At 36.8% G+C, this 25,616-nt stretch overlaps 1 protein-coding gene across 3 annotated transcripts in view; it reads right to left on the bottom strand.

Annotated features, from left to right (window-relative positions):
• The window catches only part of fam110b (family with sequence similarity 110 member B), a 49,391-nt gene extending 35,541 nt beyond the window's left edge, over window positions 1-13,850 (bottom strand). For all 3 annotated transcript variants that reach the window (XM_066720025.1, XM_066720001.1, XM_066720008.1), the window contains exon 1: window positions 13,765-13,850. The gene's annotated coding sequence lies outside the window, so the exon portion shown is untranslated. The remainder of the gene's footprint in view (window positions 1-13,764) is intronic.
• Between the last annotated feature and the right edge of the window lie 11,766 nt (window positions 13,851-25,616).

Here is a 25,616-nt window from a genome sequence, read left to right as displayed (position 1 = left end):
CTCACCAAGACTTCTAGAAGTCTTCCATTAATTCAGTTGGTTATCAGCAATACTGCATACATTAGAGCACAGAAGACAGCCTCCAAAACTGCAACTGCTCAGCTGAATTGTTGCACTGAAAACCAGAAACTACTGGAACCTAATGGTGCTGCAGGCAAACAATGGCTCTTTTGAAGTTGTGCTTTTAAAGATAAGTGTAGCATTAGTCTGGAGTGGGCTCTTGCGTCTGTATCTCTTCAGAGGAAGGATCTTAATTTTGCAACTGTACTTCGTGTTTAGATGAATCAAAGCTTGCATGTTTAATTAATATAATAAAATTAGTCTTTAATTCATACATCTGTCTGCAAGGCTTAAAAAGAAAATACACTTCTTGGTACAAATGTGTTCAAATGTATTTTTCTGTTGAAAAAGTCAGAGAGTAGTAAACAGGTTTCTACATCTTCAGCAGATATGTTGAAAGCACATGTTATGACTCCTGTTGACGCTAATTCTGCTTTGTTAATACACATACTCAGTACACATGTCAATACTTAGATTTTACAGTAGTCTCTGGATGTTTTATGTTAAAGCACATTCTTTGTCATAGTCATTAACATTTAATATTATTAAAGGGTGTCCGCTTTCTCTATATTAGTTATTACAGCAGCAAAGATACATATTGTTTCAACCATTTGTCCAGAATGCTGAATGTTATAATCAAAGCCAAAAACATACATGTTTTTTAAACATTACTTCTTGTTGCTAATTTCCACACACGTCTACCAATGTAAAACTACTACATTTGGAACCAAATAACTTTGGTACCACATAAGGTAAACCTTACTGTCCTTCTCCAAAATCAAATGACACAGGGGGTGAAATTACTCCCATCACAAAAATGCTTCACCTTTGATAACTAAATTGTACATATCAGTAACTTGTGATACAATTGCAATGCTCAATCACTTTGGTGTCCAACTCAGCTGCAGTCAAGCAGGGTTTCTAGGTCCCTTTAAGTCACTAACACCTTCAGACGTGTGAAATAGATTAAGCTGATTCAATTAAGCAAATAATGAGCTCAATTAATTACGAGGACCGGTGGACCACAAATAAGAAGACCCTTTCTGAATAGTGTACAACATGTCTGCCAAACTAAATATTATGTATTGAAGTTACCTCTTCTGCTTTAATATTAATTCAGTGGTCTTAAAATAGTGGCTGTTACTACACAAAGAAGATTACATATTATCTTGACTATTCAGGTGTAATGTTTAAATTCTCAGTACTACCTGGGGTTAAGGTGAAGAATATTGATATTTGTATTTCACAGCTAGTGTAAAACTCAGTGAGCTGAGGGTTCTCTGGTTAACTGGAAACCTGGCCAAAACAACAAGTTAATCTCCCAATTTCTATTGATTGTTCGGATGTCCAAGATACATGCACCAATAAAAGAAATTAACAATGAAAAAAACAGCCACCAACCCAGCTCAAACAGTATTTTAAATATAGGTCAAGCTGCTAACCACAAGGATGCATCCTTACCAGTATAAACCTTTCTTAAAATATGAAGGTTTCCTCAAGGTCAATTAATTAAGGCCTACATAATGTGAACTCCGATAAAAGGCCCACAGAACACAGACTAATACAAAACAGGCCCTCTTCAGAAAAACCCCAATGCCCTTGGAAACAAGTTAGATGAAGGTATAAGTCAAAAAGAAAGAAAATGTCTGCAAAAAAGAATAACTGTACTGTGTTCATATCCTATGTATTAGGTTATGCCAAGTGAAAGCTGACAAGTAGGCTGTGTGTCCCACAGAGCCAAATTTAAACTTGACAATGACATCACTGCACAGTTTTTGAAGTTGTCATCACTTTTGGTTTGCGGTGTGCTTGTAGAGTCCCCTCTTAACAGATTTTAAAGTAGGTCTTGTAATGATGTGCCTACATTTTCATGCTTGCTGCCCTGGGAAAGCTTTCCTTAATCTTTTGTGGCAACAACACTGATGCTTCTTGGTCAGTTACAGATGGATAATTAATAGTTGTTTTTTCAAAAAATAAAGTCAAGCAAAAAAGTCAAAGCTCCTTTGGTTACAAAACACTAGTAATGTTTTTAGATAAATAATAGAAGTGTACATGGCACAAACTTTAATATTTATGTATATTGATTATATTGATTGCAACTAATTGGTTTATGTTAGTACTTTCTGTTGTAATTGAAATGTCTTCAAAATACGTAAAGCCACATTCAAAAGTCACCCCCATGTATTGTCCTAATTATAAAGGTACTGATGAACAGTTAATGAGTAAAATCAACCACTCAAAAAAGATGCAGGCCTAGACTGTTTTTTGTTTTGTTTTTAACAAACAGAAATGTGAATGTGAAAACCACCCTTTGACAATATCCCCATGAGTGTCATTAGAGTTTAAAAATATTTGTTGGCATTTTAATTTAATAATATTGTAGGCCAATTTAAATACACATAATAATTTAAATATACTTCAGACATTTGCCTTTGGTTAAATACGTGAATCATTTTATCCTGGCCTCATTTTGTACAGCAAATCTTTCCCAACTGTAATAGGTTATACATTATGAAAGCTGTTATTTTTAACCTATAATATGCATGTAATAATATACTGTAATTGGCGAGTAAGCTCAGACATGACTTGGTTTAGGCCCTAAAAAAACTCCAGATTAAGAATGTGTTCGGAGAATTAAGAGAGTGGCAACCGCTTTTCACACCACAACTATTTTGAACAAAATATCTTGAAATCGAAATTACTAATACTGGTTTACAATGTGAAACCCTCAAATGTTACAGCTACAACTTTTAGGGGTGTGCCATCTGTTCCCACTTTATACAACAGTGCTTTTTATTAATCCCTTCTGTTGATTCATTCACTGTCACAGCCATCTAGTTTTTTAAGCCTCCTTCGTTCTCCTTAATGTCTAAATAATCTTATGATTCAATTAGTAGCAGCCATCTGTAAATCAGGGCTCTTCACATTCCCTCCTCCCTCTGATAAACAAGAACACAAAAGAGAAAAGGATTAATTGCATGAATATCAACTCAGACGAAGCAGTTTTGCATTGAACACCTGGGTTTATCATTTGTGGAAAAAAAAAGGAATGGTTGACATATTTGGAACAAACATATTCTAAAGGAAAAGTTAAATTAAAAATTAAATTAAACTAATTGTTATTGCTTCTAGGACACTCACAGTAAAGATTAAACAGCTTCTGCTGCTGCTCTCGACTCCATTTTTCAGGTGAAGTCTCTTCTTTCTCACTCTGTGTTTCATCGCAAGGAGCAGTAAACTGTTTAAGTCAAAATCCCTACTGTGATGTGTGTGAAATCTTTACCTTTGTATTCAATCCTGTCTCTTCTCCCCACATCTGGACAGTAATAGTATTCACACATCATTTGGATGTGGAGGTGCATCAGACATCAGTAACAGTTGTATTAAAGTTACCAAGAGAGTGCAGAGTATGTCTCTGGAGTAAAACAAGTAGCTAGCTTACTTACTGACAATCAGACATTATTTGGATCAGACAGCATCATACTGTTTTTATGTCTCCTGCCCTATAGGCACAAATGGAAACTATTATCACAAATCCATATTTTAAGCAATGCATGAAACTGCATGTGAACTACAATGTGCATTAATATGTAACAACAGCAGGCAGTTTACCTCATGCTGTCGAGATAATCTGAATAGACTCATTTTTTGTATTACTGTGAGACAAAGAACTTCAACCACAATAAAAAATGCATTTCTACAGACAGTATTCAGATGTCAACACTTACAATTAAATTTAATTTCTTAACTTGTCAAAAAGAAGGAGTTGGAGTCTGTGGGATAGTGTTGAAGGATGAGACCAAAATAAATATGTATTATATGGTTGGTAATTCAATTGAACCATATGGTTTTCACAAAGTTGTGCATCGTTTCTATGAAGCAACAGGCTTCATACCAACAGCTTGAGAAATAACACCTACAGAGACAGTCACAGATGCATGCACAGCCGGTTGAGGATGAACAGACCTGCTTCCATGCACAAGTATATAGGAACACAGCCTCGTCCTGCAGAGAACATAGGAAGAAGTCATGCTGGACAACGATCCAGAAACAGCCCTTTCTTGTCAGCGGAACTGGCGAAGATACAGCTCTCGTCTGAGTGGAGAGATTTATGCATCACTGATAAAGCACTTCTGAAATGCCACATATGAACCATGATACGCTCGAGTAAAAGGCCAGGAACGATCTGGAGAGCTCACCACCACCAAAGATAGTCCCTCGAATTCCACTCTGCATGTGGCAACAAGGATTGGCATCAGATGTTGTTTGCCAGTTCCAATTCCTAAATTCCTAAGATTATTTTATCAATTTCAATCGATTCCAACACACATTGGGATGTTGGTTACAAATGCATTCCAGGTGACTTTAATATTAAGAGACCTCCATTCAGGAATACAAAGATTAATGTCTTGCAATTCAGCTACACACTGGAAAAACATAAAGCTATGCTAATGCATAACCAAATTGTGGACATAGTAGTAGAAAACCAAAACATCAGGTTAAACCAAACCCTTTTTCCCCTCTTTTACTGCTCTGTCTCTGAATGGGCTACAAGACCATCGCCAAGCAGCTTGGTGAGAAGGTGACAACAGTTGGTGTGATTATTCGCAAATGGAAGAAACACAAAATAACTGTCAGTCTCCCTCGGTCTGGGGCTCCATGCAAGATCTCACCTCATGGAGTTTCAATGATCATGAGAACGGTGAGGAATCAGCCCAGAACTACACGGGAGGATCTTGTTAATGATCTCAAGGCAGCTGGGACCATAGTCACCAAGAAAACAATTGGTAAGGCCCCCCTGCTCAAGAAAGCACATGTACAGGCCCGTCTGAAGTTTGCGAATGAACATCTGAATGATTCAGAGGAGAACTGGGAGAAAGTGTTGTGGTCAGATGAGACCAAAATCAAGCTCTTTGGCATCAACTCAACTCGCCGTGTTTGGAGGAGGAGGAATGCTGCCTATGACCCCAAGAACCCCCACCGTCAAACATGGAGGTGGAAACATTATGCTTTGGGGGTGTTTTTCTGCTAAGTGGACAGGACAACTGCACCGCATCAGAGGGACGATGGACGGGGCCATGTACCATCAAATCTTGGGTGAGAACCTCCTTCCCTCAGCCAGGGCATTGAAAATGGGTCGTGGATGGGTATTCCAGCATGACAATGACCCAAAACATACAGCCAAGGCAACAAAGGAGTGGCTCAAGAAGAAGCACATTAAGGTCCTGGAGTGGCCTAGCCAGTCTCTAGACCTTAATCCCATAGAAAATCTGTGGAGGGAGCTGAAGGTTCGAGTTGCCAAGCGTCAGCCTCGAAACCTTAATGACTTGGAGAGGATCTGCAAAGAGGAGTGGGACAAAATCCCTCCTGAGATGTGTGCAAACCTGGTGGCCAACTACAAGAAACGTCTGACCTCTGTGATTGCCAACAAGGGTTTTGCCACCAAGTACTAAGTCGAAGGGGTCAAATACTTATTTCCCTCATTAACATGCAAATCAATTTATAACTTTTTTGAAATGCGTTTTTCTGGATTTTTTTGTTGTTATTCTGTCTCTCATTGTTAAAATACACCTACCATTAAAATTATAGACTGATCATTTCTTTGTCAGTGGGCAAACGTACAAAATCAGCAGGGGATCAAATACTTTTTTCCCTCACTGTATCAAATTCAAATAAAAGCATCCAAATATGTAGGCTACTTTAATTTGATGGACTATCTAGGTGTTTTTCATTCATCCATTTTCAAATGAATGCCACTATGCCTTTCAATGTTGAAAAGGCTCCTTTGCTTCTGTCTGCTTGCAAGGAGTAACCTTATCCACCTGAGGGTTTCAGCCAAGGAAAGTAAAAACCTGAATCATAAATGAACCATCACTAATCAAAATTTTGTCTTAAATTCAATCAGAGAGAATATGCACTGTGTAAATTCATTTTCAATTTAATCTGTGGATGTATGTATCTTTACTGTGGCGAAAAGCATACCCAGTGTAAAGCCAAAACAAACACAGAGGTTTAAGGAAAAATTACCAAATGTTGTGCTGCTAAGCAGAATTTTTTTTTTTCAACTGAAACAACATTAATCCTGCCCTGGAAAAAAGAAATCATCTACAGCAGACACAGCCTTCTCAGTTGAAACTAAAAAGAACATATTCTGAAACTCGTGGTGCGTATTCATTATTCTGAGTGAGAGGGAAAACGCAAAGGCCCAAACTGTTTAAGCTTTCTGTATTTGTAAACATCACCAAAGCCACTAAAATACAGTCATGGCCAAAGTGTAGGAATTCATGTAAGCTTGCTTAGGATACATATATACAACTACTGATTACCCAAAGAAATTAAATCATAATAAGTAGCACATTTAGAGGCAGGATTTCATCATCATGCGAAATGTTCCGCCCAGCCCCTGGCTCTCTGGCAAGAGGTTGGCAATACTGTAGCTTTGGAATTGAAGCTACTGCTTTATCACACATGTGACTACAGTGAAAACTAATTTACTAATACAGTATCTTAAACTTAAGAACATCTATTAATTGCAGTAATTTCATAATTTTCACTGCATAGCTTAAATGAACCTTGTCCTATTGATTATGTAGATTCACAGATAAAAAAGCAAATAGTCTTTTCTTTTCATTAGTATTATCTTTCATGGATTAACATATGGTTACCTCAGAATTATTGTGTTTTGTTTTTTAGATTAATTAATAAAACTAGTAAAACTCATCTTGCTTGTGATAACATACAACGATCAGCCATAACATTATGAGCACTGACAGGTGAAGTGAATAACACTGATAATCTCGTTATCATGGCACCTGTCAGTGGGTGGGATATATTAGGCAGCAAGTGAACATTTTGTCCTCAAAGTTGATGTGTTAGAAGCAGGAAAAATGGGCAAGCGTAAGGATCTGAGCGACTTTGACAAGGGCCACATTGTGATGGCTAGACGACTGGGTCAGAGCATCTCCAAAACTGCAGCTCCTGTGGGATGTTCCCAGTCTGCAGCGGTCAGTACCTATCAGAAGTGGTCCAAGGAAGGAAAAACGGTGAACCGGCGACAGGGTCATGGGCGGCCAAGACTCATTGATGCACGTGGGGAGCGAAGGCTGGCCCGTGTGGTCCGATCCAACAGACGAGCTACTGTAGCTCAAATTGCTGAAAAAGTGAATGCTGGTTCTGATAGAAAGGTGTCAGAACACACAGTGCATCGCAGTTTGTTGTGTATGGGGCTGCGTAGCCGCAGACCAGTCAGGGTGCCCATGCTGACCCCTGTCCACTGCAGAAAGTGCCTACAATGGGCACATGAGCATCAGAACTGGACCACGGAGCAATGGAAGAAGGTGGCCTGGTCTGATGAATCACGAGTTCAAGGTGTTGACTTGGCCTCCAAATTCCCCAGATCTCAATCCAATCGAGCATCTGTGGGATGTGCTGGACAAACAAGTCCGATCCATGGAGGCCCCACCTCGCAACTTACAGGACTTAAAGGATCTGCTGCTAACGTCTTGGTGCCAGATACCACAGCACACCTTCAGAGGTCTAGTGGAGTCCATGCCTCGACGGGTCAGGGCTGTTTTGGCGGCAAAAGGGGGACCTAAACAATATAGGCAGCTGGTCATAATGTTATGGCTGATTGGTGTATATCCTACTTAAGACATAATATAACAAATGTTGACATCTTATTGAAAAATTGGTAGCCTACAACAGCAAGAAATAATCAAAGGCATACTGTGAGACGGACAAGTCCTTATTCTGAGTGGGATCACATGATTTGAAAAGTTATGCCAATTAATATTAGACACTATTGAAAGATTTTGAATGATCAACATGAAAGCATAGGCTACATTTATAAAAAGGAATATTATTAATTATGACTTACTCTTATTCATATATAAATTATGCATCTTCACTTCACAGACTGAAAATTGCATTTCTTACGAAAGCTTTACATTTTTAAGTACAAGGAACAGACTGGTGCCTCAGTACTACACCTCTACAGACAATGCTGTCTCGCCTCTTGTGGGTTGGGTCTTATATCTCAAGCCCTAGAGGGTCAGTCCATAATTATGTAAAGAATAAGACAGATGGCCTTGAAATCCCTTAAGAAAATACACATCAGAAAAGAATACATACATACATACAGTCTGCAATACACAATACAAATATATCCTAGTGATTAGTCTTACTCGTCCAAAGCAATAACTTCATAATGTACATGTAAAATTTTGCCTAGGTTAAATTAGGGATTAAATAATGTATTACATAAAATAAAATGTATACTTCTATTCCAAATTGTACCAATAATTCACAATTTAAATCAGTGGAAGAAAATGTGTTCTTGATAGCACAAGAAGGGACAAGACTCATTTTAAATACACAGAATGAAACTTCACAGTATTCTTGACCAGCATACATCTGATTGCAAACAAAGAGAACCAAAGGCATAAAAATAGGATGAAAAAAAAAAAAACTGTAGCCTAGGAGCACATCGACCATGTCACAGTTTGTTTATTTTATATTTAGAACTGTACTCTTTACATACATAGATTTAACACATCCCTTTGAGGGAGGGATATTGATTTCTCACTCTTTTCCCGGTTTCTATTGCAAAATGAGTTTTGTATTCTCTAAACATAATAAACATCCTTGTGGAATACAGTGCAGAGTTTGATCTTTCAATTCTTATTTTCACTACCACTCACACACTTTGTTCATGGTGATCCCAAATGAGTATTTTCAGATTAAAAAAGAAGGCTCTCATTGACAGAGTACAGAGGTTTGGAAAATGTGTTGCGGATACTGTACACCATCTGCATGTGCTGCAGGTATCATTGCTCTGCATGTGAAAATGCTTCCAAAAATAACACAGAAGCAGACAAGTCTTACAAATATCTTTGCACAGACTCTAACTATTATTCTCTGGGTGGATGGAGGTTTAAAGCTGTGGGTTTATAAGGATTTATTTTACAAACATTTTAATCTGAATGTTTTAATGATAGCTAAAGAGTGCTACGCAGAACTCAAAACAACTGATCTTGAATTCACCTCCTTTTCAACACTGCTGTAAATAAAGCTGATCAGTAGTGAAGATGTTTGGACACATTTCAGAACATTTCAGGTCCTGGAAAAAAAAAAATTGTTCAAGAAACTGATCACCAGAATTCATCTCCCTATCTATCATCTATATCATCTTGCACATCTTGACCCTGTTATACACCAAGATGTGCAAGATGTCTAGTAAACAAATACAGTATAGTACCTAGAGGAAAATATAGGAAGTGGATTGACCTGAGATGCACTTTATTAAAAATAGAATAAAGGGAGTTGAAAGCATGTGTTAAATGTGGGAATATTAAGCAAGTGTTTATTGTATGGTCAAACCTCAAACTCAAACATTTAAAAACATTTTGTATTATTAAATAATTTCCAAAATGCCTCATAAAACCAGGCATACCACTGTTCATGTACTAATTCTGGGCCAAGCACCCCCAAAGACACTGGTAAACATGACATCCGCAGCCCCAAGGGACAGACGACTTCCAGATCATTATCCCTACAGGAATGGCTTCCCATAATTACCCACAACCCTGCTGTGCCAAACTGCACGATAATACCAGAGTAAGTCTGCTGTTCTACTTTAAATCCAGTGAGGGCAAGAGGGGGTTGAAATTAAATTGTGACACATGCTAAACAGTAACCCCCCTCATCTTCTGCACCAAAACAAAAAGGTCATCATCATTTACATACTGTTTTATTTGTTCAATCTCTGCCAAATAGTGGATGGAAGACATTTACTGAAAACTCACCCGTCCATCTAAAAATTAGTAAATGTGAAACCTGGACAGTTTAACAATAATAAAAAATGTATTGCAACAACAATAATAATAATAATAATAATAATAATAATAATAATAATAATAATAATAATAATATTATTATTATTATTATTATTATTATTAATAATAATCATTTTTAAAATACACATTTTGATGGCAATTTAGCATACACATTCAAACGTACACTATCTTAACTGTGCTATTAAGCATATGGTTATATATGAATATGATGTACTGTTTGTCGTGGTGGACCACAAGCAATAAACCATGAAAATGACAACTATTCAGTGCAGGGAGAAACACATGGGGAAACAATTGCACGTTACAGGGAACAGGATAAATGTTCAGCCAACTGCCAACATAGGGAGCCATCACCCTCTATCAACCCAACAATAAGGCAGGCTTCCCCACACATGCCAGGCATTGGAGTGCTTTTGTATCATTTTGTAACTGCGCTATGTAGTTACTTTGTTATGAAAGTTACATATTTAAGACAGCACTTTTGCAAGGTATAACAGCCTTACAGAGACAGTTTGAGATGACGCATCTTTTCCGCCGCAGTAATTCAAGTCTGCAAGATGAATGAAAAAAAGGTCCCTTAAAGAAGGGCCATGATCATGCGTTTATGTATGAGATGTAAATCACAGACCATCCAACAGAAAGACCTGTGCCAAGGGATACAAAGCTGCCCTAAAAATTTTCCTGAAGAGCATGCCAGCAACTTAAATTGCCACAGCTGGAATAGATTTTCTTATTGACAAGGATTCTGTGCAACACAAATGAAAGCATCACTGAACACACACCTCAAATCAATCAAGCAAGATGTCCAATATGAAAACAAAGGAAGAATTCATGTTCACAGCATTTTTTTTTCTAAAATAAATAAATTACATTAAATAGAATTTTACCACATAAAGCTTTCATTTATATTTACACTACCTTTCTCCTTCAGTCATAGTATTTCAAGTATGCTATGCTAAGATACTCAAAGAGTGTGTATGCGTAACACAAATTAAATATGGAATAAGACTCTCTGATACATCACACATTTCATTTTTTTAGTCAACAAACTCCTTGCTGTAGTTAATGATTTCATAAAATATTCCTAATGACACACCTCCATATTGTTGAAGTCAGCTTTTAAATAGAATACAATACCTATTTGATGGAAAAACATTGAAATGTTTCCTGTCGCTCTTGCATATTTAATATAACCTGTGCACTGACCCTCACAAGCCTATGGCCATGGTGGTTCTGGTGCTTTTCCTATAGCAGACTGCAACACCAAACAATGTCAACACAGAACCAAGTTGTTAAATTCTGGCCTCAAAACACATCTGGTCTAGGCCGGGCTGAGGCAGACCCGGGGATGATTGATCATTTACATATCTTCATTACATTTCAGCACCACAGAAGAAAGATATTAAACATAGAGCTCCAGAATGCCAAGTACAAAAAGAGCTCACATTTGTGAAAACTAGGAAATTCAGACCTTAAAAATAATAAAAACAATTATGAACTTCTTCGATTAATCATCAGACATTTAAGAAAAGGACACTTTCTGCTAAGACTCTTGTCTACATAATACCATATAACTGCTTCAACTATTGCCAGTGGATGAATGGTTCGCTCACAAGAAAATGATTTATGATCAGTCTTTAATTACAATCATGCTTTACCATGTGTTTCACCTCCTCATATCTCAAGAATGTAAAAAATGCAAAGATTTTCTAGGAGCTTAGGTTTTGCTTAGTTTTCTCCTGCGTATTTATGAACAAACACTTCAGTCCTTGTGCTGATACTTTACCTACTGCAAGACTGACAACAATTTAATTAATTATTGATTAATAAGCTTTTTCTTTTGGAGACTATTCAGACTTTTTTAAACATCAGCTGCAGTCAGAGTAACATCCAACACCCATCATCCATCAGGGGAATGGAATTTTCCCATCAGATGGATTTCAGATATTAGTCTAAATAATGAGAGAGATTGATCATTGGTCATAGTTTTAGGTTTTGCGCAGACCCAGTGTATGACTTTAAAGTAAGATCACTCATATCCTGTGTTCTACATGTGACACTGGTTTGGACTGGTTGGGAGGAGTCAGATTAATCTGGTAATTCATACTTCCTAGTGCAGTATAATTGTAGCATCACAACCAGCAAATGATACATGTGGAGTTCCTTCTTATAATTTGCTGTATGAAGTTCAGATTTCCAATCTGACCCCTTCTATGACAAGGAAATACAATATGAGTCAAGCAGACACAGAAAAACAATCAGATTACACAGCATGTGGGGATGGCTGCATCTTTCTAGCATTCCCTGGATAAGTAATCAAACAAACTGCCACTCAAAACCAGATTGGTTATTGTGTTCACCTTTGCCCTGACTGTTACTGCAGGAAAAAAAAAAAAAAAAAGATTCTCAGGCTCAAAGTTGTTGGTTAAATGGAATTCACTTATAATATTATTAACATGGAACTGTAATTTCCTAACTCAATTGACTGAGTAATTTAAAATAATATGACACTAAAACCAAGTCTGTATTTACGGAGACAGTGGAAATGCTCAATACCTAAAACCGTGACCCTCAAATACCATCTGACGTTCTGAATCCTTAAGGCTGTTATTTCACATTTCATGTTTTCTATTAGGGATGATCTTATTTCTCATGGAATGACAGAACATACAGAACGGTTCATGGGAAGAATGCTGGGTATGAGTCATTATTTACAAATTACAGCAGGTTTACACATTTCTAAAGTTCAACTGGATTACAGCTAAGATTGGGAAGGCTTTTCCATTGCAAACTCACATCCCTGCTGATGACCTAGTGAGACAAGGTCACTCGGTCCAGAACAGTTCTCAACCAGGACAAACCTGCTAAAGGACAAAGTGAGGTCACTCAAAATAAATAAATAAATAAATGAATAAATAATCAACTTCACTGCATTGGACGCTGCATCATCAAGCCATCACTAATGTCTCCTTTCTAGCAGTAGGTGTTTTTAAATACACAGCTGAAAATACGGAGTTTAGTCAGGTCTTTAGTCACACTACACAGCAAATGCTTCAGTCCAAGTTTGATTCTCAAAACATACACTTTGGAAAGCATTCAAGTCCTCACCAAAATCCAGCAGCCCACTAGGCAAAGCAATTCAACTTAATGCAGTTTATTTAGTAGTAAATGCAATGTGCAGAACCTAAACTAAAACAATGCTGCACCTACTACTGCAACCACGATATATTACTACTATGATGATGATGATGATGGCTCTTGCAATCTTCTCTGTAGAGCTACACAGTCACTCATTTCCAGATCATTTAGCAATACAGTGATGTACACGACCAACCAGACTGACTGCAAATACTGCTGACAGGAACAGTAAAAGCAAACTTCCTCACATTGTTAGCTTTGTGCCACTTTGACTTGGCTTTAAAAGCACCACCCTCAGCCCGGCTATGTTGTGTCTATGCATCTGAAATTTCATTTGCGATGGAGCAGACAATATGCATTTGGGTAGCTCCAGCCAGCCACCGGCATCTGGACAACGTTACCGCTGGAAAGGGTTGTGTTTTAAGCATGTGTTCAATTGCCATCGAGTTCATCAACACATGTTTACAGTACACCAAATGACAGTGATAAAGCAGGTATATAAAACGCTGTTTATGCCTCTACAACATAAGTTAAAGGAATTGCAGCTACGTGTCCTTGTATTATCCATTTATCTCCAAATCCACAAAAGACTGAGCATGATCTCACACACAGTCTTATTAAAACCATACCCCCTCTGGTCCTCGTACTCGTGGCAATATAACGATTTCTTTTGCAACTTAATATACAATACAATTTAAGATTGCCGGCTTACCTTAATATCATTAGTACTGCAAGGTAAATTTACAGTAGTGATAGTGCTGTAGAAACAGTGCGCTGCCGTGATTTACGACCGCTGTCTCTCCAGACTAATTCAATCTGGGCTGTCAGGCTCAGCTCCTAGACTTTGGGTCAGAGAAAGGGGGGAAGACATAAAAGCTAATCATCATATTTTTTTCTATAGCCACATAAAAATGTAGAATATTGTAAAATGTAGTTATACCCTATGATTCTATAATTATACAATGATTTAATTAAATATTTAGAAGATGTATATAGACGTATTATTTATTGATGGATATGTTTCTCCCCGCCACGGATAATGATTTGGCCCATTTTGTCTTAAAGGGAAAGCGTTTTTTTTTTGTTTTTTTTTAGCAGGTCAAACCAAGAAGTATAATAGGCTAGACTATTACAATGGTTACATATGGAACCATTTTAATGAAAGTTAAAATAAATACATACATGCAAACATTAAATAAATAAATAAATAAGATTAACCTACTGCAATGGTGGGCAGGCTGTGGCCCAAAGTGTATACCCCAAAAATAAAAATAAAGTAGTATATTTATGACAACTGCTTATTTGGTATAAATGTTTCTCCCTTAATACATTGTTTATATGTATTTAATGCATTATATTGCTATTTGTAAAATAAAATGTAGCATTTGTGGCTTGTGATTGTGGTAGGGGTCTTATGGCCCAGGCCATTATTTGACACCAGGACTTGGAGCCCACTAATTAATTTAGGTTGCTCATCACTGATCTAATATTATACCAATTTGCAATGTGCTTACTCTGTTCCAATTTAACAAGTTACTTTATTTTAAAACCTATAAAGACTAGAAAACATGATGTTAGACCTTCACATGGGGTTTTCTGTAATTTCAATAAAGTTATATATATATATATATATGATTATATGCTTTGCTGACTAATTCTGTTTAAAGATATATTTATTTGTTCAGGATTGAAGGTATATTAAGAACTTCTCGTAGCATGGGTAATGCTGTCCAGAATTTTGACAACAACGAACTACACTGTCAGAGATCAAGGTGCGTATTCTGGTATTTTTGTGCTTAGAAATCACATAATTAGCATTAGCATAGCATTAACACAAGCAACTTGCAGCATCTGATCTAAAGTGTTACCATTTTTTTCTCCTATGTCTTTAAAGTTATCAGTTTCTGCTGTAAACATGGAATTACGTAATGTGGGAAACTGGTATTAAGCCAAAACCAAACAAATGTCACTGAAAATACAAGTGGAGAATGATAAATGTGTTCTCATCAGAATGCTGAGAGGAAGTCATTTATTAAGGAGCTAAACATGGAGCATGGGATTTCATGGAAAAATCCCTTTGGATCAATTCTTTTGATCAATGTGGATCACAGAAATTGAACATGCTTTTATCATACTGAATATCGCTTTTTAAAATGCACTCACCATCCTCAACACACTAGGAACTGAAGCTCAAGGAGAAGATATTCTTCAGGACCGCTAACTACAAAGAGTGCTGTTGGGAAAGACAACCTTTACAACTATGGATTTAAGGAACTCATCCCACCACAGAAAATGAATGTACAATAATGTTGACTATCAGAGGAAAAAAATAAAAGCCACCAAGCACATACGTAATAAACAGGCAACAGTGTAAGAAAACAGACAGGGAACAAAACATTTACAACGACTGTTTACAACAAAAATAACAACAATAATCTGCTAACCCAACAGGCTCTGTGTCCTTTGCACCAAATATTTACATAACCACGAGTCCATGAGGCCCTGGGGGTTTATTTGAATGCACCCATCCACAATCACAGCAGGCACTGGCCATAAGAGATCCTGGGCAGACATGAGAGTATAAACACTACGAAACACTAAGAATGTGCTCATTTACTGATCTAAAACTGTACTGTAAATATGTATGTACATCCATTTGTGTGCCCCCAGTCTCAGAGATACAAGACAGTGTATTGCATAAAATCCAGTGGGTTTAAATAAAACAGCTTTCATGGGGAAAGTATATATATATATATATATATATATATATATATATATATATATATATATATATATATATATTTTTAATAATTCAGTCAATCTATCTATCTATTCGTGCAAATCAAAGTAATCCAATATAGAACTTTGGACTATATACAGTAACTACTGTGCACAAATGGGCAACTGATACTTCTAATAGAGAATGAAGCTGTGTAGTAATTTTTTATCTGACAAGGTCCTAGCTGTCCTTATACATCCTATATGCAGACAGCTGGAAACTTGTTCAACCAATTACATTCTGTATTTCAGGTCACATAGCTACAGCAGGGTTATAAATACAGAACATATTATTACCTATACTGCAAACTCTACTTCTACTGCTATTACTATTACTACTACTACTACTACTGTACTACTACCACTTCCTCCTCTGAAACAACCACAATAAGAATAATAATACTATGTTTTAAGACATACACATCAGCATGCTGAAAAATACATTGATGTATATAAAAACTGAAGACTTGAAAGAAGTTGTACTATATATATATATATATATATATATATATATACAGTGAGGGAAAAAAGTATTTGATCCCCTGCTGATTTTGTACGTTTGCCCACTGACAAAGAAATGATCAGTCTATAATTTTAATGGTAGGTGTATTTTAACAGTGAGAGACAGAATAACATCAAACAAATCCAGAAAAACGCATTTCAAAAAAGTTATAAATTGATTTGCATGTTAATGAGGGAAATAAGTATTTGACCCCTTCGACTTAGTACTTGGTAGCAAAACCCTTGTTGGCAATCACAGAGGTCAGACGTTTCTTGTAGTTGGTCACCAGGTTTGCACACATCTCAGGAGGGATTTTGTCCCACTCCTCTTTGCAGATCCTCTCCAAGTCATTAAGGTTTCGAGGCTGACGTTTGGCAACACGAACCTTCAGCTCCCTCCACAGATTTTCTATGGGATTAAGGTCTGGAGACTGGCTAGGCCACTCCAGGACCTTAATGTGCTTCTTTTTGAGCCACTCCTTTGTTGCCTTGGCTGTGTGTTTTGGGTCATTGTCATGCTGGAATACCATCCACGACCCATTTTCAATGCCCTGGCTGAGGGAAGGAGGTTCTCACCCAAGATTTGACGGTACATGGCCCCGTCCATCGTCCCTTTGATGCGGCGCAGTTGTCCTGTCCCCTTAGCAGAAAAACACCCCCAAAGCATAATGTTTCCACCTCCATGTTTGATGGTGGGGATGGTGTTCTTGGGGTCATTCCTCCTCCTCCAAACACGGCGAGTTGAGTTGATGCCAAAGAGCTTGATTTTGGTCTCATCTGACCACAACACTTTCACCCAGTTCTCCTCTGAATCATTCAGATGTTGGCAAACTTCAGACGGGCCTGTACATGTGCTTTCTTGAGCAGGGGGACCTTGCGGGCGCTGCAGGATTTCAATCCTTCACGGCGTAGTGTGTTACCAATTGTTTTCTTTGTGACTATGGTCCCAGCTGCCTTGAGATCATTAACAAGATCGTCCTGTGTAGTTCTGGGCTGATTCCTCACCGTTCTCATGATCATTGAAACTCCACGAGGTGAGATCTTGTATGGAGCCCCAGACCGAGGGAGACTGACAGTTATTTTGTGTTTCTTCCATTTGCAAATAATCGCACCAACTGTTGTCACCTTCTCACCAAGCTGCTTGGCGATGGTCTTGTAGCCCATTCCAGCCTTGTGTAGGTCTGCAATCTTGTCCCTGACATCCTTGGACAGCTCTTTGGTCTTGGCCATGGTGGAGAGTTTGGAATCTGATTGTTTGATTGCTTCTGTGGACAGGTGTCTTTTATACAGGTAACGAGCTGAGATTAGGAGCTCTCCCTTTAAGAGAGTGCTCCTAATCTCAGCTTGTTATCTGTATAAAAGACACCTGGGAGCCAGAAATATTGCTGATTGATAGGGGATCAAATACTTATTTCCCTCATTAACATGCAAATCAATTTATAACTTTTTTGAAATGCTTTTTTCTGGATGTTGTTGTTGTTTTTCTGTCTCTCACTGCTAAAATACACCTACCATTAAAATTATAGACTGATCATTTCTTTGTCAGTGGGCAAACGTACAAAATCAGCAGGGGTTTAAATACTTTTTTCCCTCACTGTATATATATATATACCTAGGTAAGGAGTGATTTCTCAAAGTAAGCAATTTTTGGTCTTGAGAGAACAGAGTATTATATTGGGTATTATATGTATTGTTGAAGGAAACAGTTATGTAATTCTGAGGCATGGAAGGGGAAGTTAATTTCAGTGTTTTGTAAACATGGCATCAGCACAGGAATTCAGCACTAAGGGCACACTGATTACTTTCTGCAATACGTTACTAGGGGGTGTTTTAAGGTGTCCTAGAACTTTGCTCAGAATTCATTATTGATAAATTGGTTATTAATTTATGTGTATGCACATTGTAAAACATATTGGTTTCTGATGTCCCATGGGTGTCTAGTCACTTTCAGTCCATCAAATTCAAGAGAAATTCACCAGAATGTGGAAGTAAAATCAGAAAGGGGACATAAACAATTAAAAGAAAAATAGTAGTTTATTTTATTATTATGCCCATTTGCAAATAAACATATGTGTAAATTAAAAAATGCAATAACAGTTTTATACAACATCTAGGTATTGGTGCTAGACTATATATTGTATTATGAATAGATCATATGTTGCACTGTTGTCTGGGCAATAACCTTATAATCCCTGATATTGGCAAACAGCAACCATATATTTATGAAACCACCTAAAGGTCTTGAAAAACATAAAACAAACAATCAATAATAATTAAACTATCATATACATTTTTCAGAGTTTTCAGAATTGGCTAAAATGCACCTCATGGATTCTAGAAAGTCTGACGAACCTGGACTTTTGGCACAGGGGATATGTTGTTCATGTGTGCTGTTTAGCTATTCACAGTATTGCATGTAACAACGGTTTGGGTCCCTGAATTCATGCAAGTGGTTTCATAATGGATTTTGCATAGAAAATGTGTTATTTTATTTTGGAGTTAAATGGTCTAAACATTATGAAGTATTTTGTATGATCACAGCACATTTAATAAAAGTAGATTTTTACAACTAATTGACTGAAGTTTATAAAACATCACTAGCACCATGATGCTAAACAAAATGCACATAAGGTCACTAAACAGAAAAGTATCAGCAAATGAATTTACCTCTGACAATGGAAATGAGATGTGAGACAGGATATTTATTTGAATGAAATCATCTCTGTGTCCCAGCCTATTTGACCCTTTCACTATTGGCAGCCCTGACTTTTCCTTTTGCCTGTTGACTCCCTCGGATATACACAGCCTAATAAAAATATAAATGTCAGCACTTTAAGATTAGACACCAACAATCACATCACTTGCCTGGCTTTTTATGTATTTAAAAATATTAAATAATTTCTGTATTTATATGTTCTAGTTAATTGAACTATCTAGTATGTTACTTAAAGTCAGTCATGAAGACCTTTAACTATTAGATAAATTACAGCCAATATGAAGTAATTTAACAATAAAATATAGTTTGGTAAACAGTTTGCCAAATGTAAGTAAAACAGCTAATGTACAAGGACGATGTGCAAGCAAATTAAATGAATAATTACATAATTCAGTTTATAACATGTACAAATTAACCCCCTTGTCATAAAGGTATATATTGCTTTGTGGTTTGATACATATGTCCAGTGTCTGTGGTGTTAATTGCCAGAGAAAATATAAAGATACAATAGGAATACGGCCACTCTGTTGCTTTCACTTCTGATAAAAGCAATGCTAAGTTATCTGTCCCACAAATAACACTTTAAGAGAGTGTCATCTGTTAGCTGCCAGGCTAGGATTTCTGCCAATGCTGAGCTTACAGCACTGGCATATGCATCCTGACTGACACTGTGCTCAGAAAGCCTGAGCTACCATAAACAGAGCGAAAGCTGCTTGCTTTACACAATAAAAGTGACATCAAATATATTATGGTGAATGTTAAAAGAGCAAAATATCCTTTTATTAATTATTATAAAAGGTAATTTTTATGATTTTTCAGAGAACGAAGAACAAAAATAGTTTCAGCAATGCATGATACTAAAGTCAGATTGTAAGCAGCAGCATTTTTCTTTAAAAAACTTTTTGTAACCTTCTTTGTAGAATTCTGGTGTTTATTACAAGGTCATTTAACAGTATTAAAATCGTCAACGATAATGATGAAAAAACGTATTATACTGTGTTTTGTCAGCTTTCTATTAAATGTGTAGTAGCTAGTTCATACACAATTTTCTCTAATATGCGGTATGTCAAATATTCTGTTAATATCTATTGCGCTAGCAATTTGTATAATAGCAACATCAAATGCTTCATCATCGTGAAGTTTCATCATCATTCTTTTTATCTTGTTTTTATCTATATATGTGTGAGCGTGTGCGTGATATGATGAAAATGTGATAAACCAGTTATTTTTAGTTTTTGGTTATGCCTTGATTTAAAAAGATTGTACCACTGTGTGCAGAGATGTGTGTTTTTAATTTGAATATAAGTATTCTTGGTAGTACTCATCATATACAGCCCTCTATACTGTAAGTGATGCTTTCTTCAGCTTATATACAGTATGCTTGTTCTGTGCAAACTGTCATATGAAACAATGCAAGTAGAAAAAAAACTCAACAAATGTGGTGTGTGGCTGTTCCCTACAAAAAATATCACGTTCTATTTATGTATGAAGTTCCTTTTACTGAGATTATGTACCCAGGTTTTCACTTCACTGCAGCATTGGTGGTAGGCATAAGTACATACCAAACATATGTACTTGCCAACCAATTTTACCAGATAATTAATGTTTCTGTAATAAAATAAATATATTATGATATGTGTAAGTTCACCTGAATTAATCTAGGTTCTTATAAATATAAAAATACATTAATAAGTAAAAGAGTCTTCAGTGTTTTGGTAACTCAGATACCGTTTATGTTAATAATTATATAACACCTTTAAAAGCATTTGTCTCAAAGTGCTATACATCAGCAATTGATTATACATGCATAATACCCTGAAAACAACAGAAAAGAGGGGGTGGATAAAAACAATCAAAGAAATGCTTTTCTAAAGAAGTCGTTAAGCGTGATTTTAAAGCTCTCAGAGAACCAGCTTTGGGGCATACAAACAGAAGGCTCTGTCACCCAGGGAGCATAGTGGGTTGGACACAGAATTGACCAGATGCAGAAGACAGTGAAGGAGAATATAAAAATAAGATAAGAGATCAGATAAATGTTGTGGAGCCAATCCACATAGAGCCCTAAAAGTATGGAGAAGAATCTTATACTCAATTTGACTAATGACAGGCAATGACTTCAAAACAGAAATGATACAATCTCTGGCAGATGTCATAGTCACGACTCTGGCTACTGAGTTCTGCACGTATTGTAATTTGGAGAGAGTTTTTGGAGATTCCAGCACATAGAGCATTACAATAGTAATTTCTAGAGAAAAACAAGGCATGAATCAGCTTTTCAGCTACAGATACTGTTAGCATGGCATACAGCATATCAATATTTCTAAGATGGAAAAAATAACTAGTATAATATTGTGTAAAGGCTTAAATGTTGGTCACACTTCACAATAAGTTACCGGGATTACTCATGAAGTAATATATGAATACCACAGGACAAACACATGAATATGTCAAGCACTTCATCTGAGTTCTTATGTTAATCACATCTATTACAAGGTTAGGGTTAGGTTTAGGGTAAGTGTGGGTTCATGTGCTCAACATCAGAACTAAGATGATGTTCATGATGTATTGATGATTAAATCCTATAGTATTCATATATTAATTCCCGAGGAATCACAGTACTTTATTGTAAAGTGTTACCTAAATGTTAAAATAATGTCTAAGATCACTCCCATTTCTTTCATTTTAGATTCAAACCCATGTACAGTATCATCAATCAATAAATTAACAGCTTTGGTGTTACCAGGTACCTACAAGCATCACCTCAGTTTTATTAAAAGAAAATACATATCATAATATCAAGACTTAAAGTCAGCCAGCCAAATGTGGCTTACTATAACAATAGATTTCAGTGCCATCTCTGTAAAACGTATAATTCAAACCATGTAATCTTAACATGAAACAGGAGGGAGACATATAGATTCTAAATAAAAGAGATGGCCCAGAATGGAACCTTGAGGGACACCAGAAGTAACCAACCCCAACCCCTGAAGTCAATCCACTAAGATAAATTAAATAATTATGTTCCATAAGGTAGGCTTTAAACCATTTAAAAGCAGAAACAGATATACCATCAATACTCTCTAATGTGCCTAGGTGAATATTGTAATTAACCGTGTCAAATACAGCACAGATATCTAGAAGGATTAAAATACATAACGCACCTGAAACCGTTGCCATAAGATCATTTGTGACAATAAACAAAGGAAGCTTCAGAGAGCAGAGATTCAAAAAGCATATCAGCAGTGAAATTACAATTCCACTGTAAAATGACAACATGCTCTAAAGTTGAGTGATAAATAGGTTGACAATTATTTAAGCTATCCAAAGGTTGTATTCACTGTTTTTGTTCTTTAACTGGAGTTATAGCCTCACATTTAAAAGAACTCAGAAAATCGTATATATTGTTTAATACAAAGGCATAGAGGATTTCAAAACAAGAATAAAAAAGAACAAAGGGGACAGGGTCCAGTGAAGAAGAGGAAGGTTTAACGATATACACAACAAATAATTTCGTTTCCTTTCAAAACAGGCTTCTTGTTTGCCTACATCAATTCAGTTGCATAGTGTTTCTGCCAGATCTTCACCCGCCACTGTTTCACTATGGGCAACCTGCCCACTCTACAATGAATTAACTAGATGGGCAGTTTTTCCACAGTAAAAGATACATGCCAAGAATGGGCAGTAATTGAAAGCTCTCTGGGTTTTGTCCCTCATACCAGGGGTGGCCTTGTATCTTTGCTCTCATAAAACAATAATTGCACATTGTACCCCATCATTGTGTTCCCTTTTTCCATGTGAATCTTAAAAATAAGTATAGGCTTTGTAGGTTTCCAAGACAGGCCAATATAAGTCTCCAAGATTGAATGCCAGCAGGCAAACTAACAAATTGGTTTGCAAAAGCATTTAGTCAGTGTGGAAAAAACACATGAGTACAATCACAATATTATAAGCTTTCCTGAAAATATATACCCCCCCCCCCCCCCATTTTTTATTTAAATTCTTCTCATTCACTAAAGCATTTTTTTTTCATTCTGCTTGCTGGAATATGTCCATTACAAGTTGAACCACTCTGATAGTGTCACTCATGGTGTTTAGCAATGGAGACAACCTGTAAATTACACAGCAAGCAATGATTCTTAAGTGTGACCCTAAGGTGATTAATTGAACTGAAGGTTTCTCTATGGGAACCAGATGTACTGTAGACTGACCTATGAAAACATAATACATCACATTAAAAAGCTTAGTCCCAAGCTCCAGAGATTCCAGGCAAAATACGTCCCTCAGAGCTAAAGCTATACCTATTTAAATATGCCATTGGTGCGCACACTTGTGCCCCGTTTCCACTGGCTGAGCGTCCGTACGCGCCGTGACGTCCGTCCACTGAGGACACGAGTCTCTATCAGAGGACTGTGTTTGACTGAGACACCGGAGGACAGCAGACACATTGTGTCGGAGGATATAATCTCAAGTGCCGAGTGCGATCACGAAGAAATTACAGGTTTATTAGCAGCATGGAGTGAAATCCACGTACAGAAACAATGACTGATACAGTTAATACCCGAGTGCATTAAACACTGTGATTCACAGACTAGTTACAATAAACTGGAGGATAATAATCGCATCAGCAGCCGATGGTATTAATACTGAAGGACAGCTGGCCGTGTTCAGGCTGTGTGTTGAATGTGTGCAGGACAATCAGACACAGTCAGTGTGAAGGAACACGAGTCATTAACGTGTCCATTGACAAGATCAATGAATGAATACATTAATACAGCAGAGCTGGGTTTCCCTCTAAAACATTAAGGACTGGTTTAATAAAGGCGTCCATAAACGCCATGACTGAGACGCGCACACTTACGTCTGATAAGTAAATTATAAATAATACGGAAAAAGTATCGTTTGCAGTTACAAATCTGTAGTAAGAGTAATAAATGATAATGATAATTAAATACATATATACTAGCACAAATTATGACGATAATACATATTTGCTATTTATTTTATTGTTGCACATGGAACCGTATTCTTATGGCAACACGCTTGTCTGAATATAATGTTGTCTCTACACGCTCAGAAACGCGTATTTATTACGCTGTGCAATGATGTAAAGCACACATAATAACACAGACACAAAGTCGCAGTGTTTCTGTCTGTTTTTAACACGAAACAAACCAAACCCGCAGTCGCTGCTGCTCCTCAGAGGACGGATCTCAGCGGCTGCTTTACAGGACGACATGGCGGACACGGCGCTTAAGACACTGGAACCGAGGCAAGAAATTTATTGTGGCCTTTATGCAAATCCAATCAATGTTATTCTCTCAAAAGTTTGTGATTGTTATTACATTTTATTACAATTATACAATTAAAACATTGTTACCCCTGCTCTTGCTCTTGAAAAACATCAGCCGAGAGCCGGAGCAAGAATTATCAGTCAATTATAAACCCTTCTCCCATCATAATATAGTTTGTTTGAACAATAATTTCAGGTTCCTTTGCCTTTAATATAATGTCTAATGAGTTGTTAAGATTGTCTCTTTTCCACTTCAACATTTTTATAGCATATTTCATTCTCCTTCCATATACAGTTTTGAGGTCAAATACCCCAGAGTAATTTGAAATATTGAAAATAATGAGTTTTAAAAACTCAAAAGTGTTTTATTATTTACAAAGTATGCCAAAATGCATAGTATGAAAAATGTATAAATTAGTCTGAAGATGAGAAAATAAATGGTATGAAAGCTGAGCTGGAGGTGTTCTCTTTAAAAAATTAAGATTATTTATTTTCAAAATGAAACACAATACAATATATTTAAGATTTCACCTATTTGAAAATTATGAAGTTGTTGTACAGTGCTGACGGTGTTTTGTCCGCGGTTCACATTTTAGAATAGAGGTTGAATATACTTGTGAAGTCTCACTAAATATTAATGGAAAAACACAAAACATGATATGTAAGGCAAAATGTTCTGAAAAATGTAATTGTTCACCAATATCCTTATGACTACTTAATGAATATCATGAGCTTTTTAAAGTATTTGTTGCATTGTTCTGGCTTTCTTTCGTCTATGACCTTTTATGCATGGACATGATTTTATTCCATGTGTACAGCACTTTAATCAAGGAAACAGAGGATTACTATAAATGTTAAGATAAGCCAAAGACAGGCCACTATTGTATTAAAGTTACTAAAACTAACTGCTGATATGATGAGATGTGATAAAGAATAAGAGAAAAAAAATGTGGGGTAAAAAAATGCACAAATGCCTATTCAGCAACAGAAAGATGACTCACTATAGGGTGTAGGGTTCATGAGGTTCGACATAAACAGTAGCTATTCACTTTCTCCGCAGAGAAACAGTTTACAGCAAGGGTACACCTACAGGTCAGCTTGTCAGTTCAACCAGTAGAAGCTTCCTATCAGTCTTCTTGTATATAAATCACGGTGCAGGGTGAAGGTTCATAGCTGTCTCTGCAGAATATGGCTGAAACAGTCCCTGAGGCGGCAGTGGATCTGCTGTGAAGTGGCAGCAGCAGGATATACTCCAGCATTTCGATCGTCTTATGTGAGT

The sequence above is a fragment of the Amia ocellicauda genome, chromosome 2 (genome assembly GCF_036373705.1).
Source record: "Amia ocellicauda isolate fAmiCal2 chromosome 2, fAmiCal2.hap1, whole genome shotgun sequence".
Taxonomy (NCBI): domain Eukaryota; kingdom Metazoa; phylum Chordata; class Actinopteri; order Amiiformes; family Amiidae; genus Amia; species Amia ocellicauda.
This window is presented reverse-complemented; position numbering and strand designations above follow the sequence as displayed.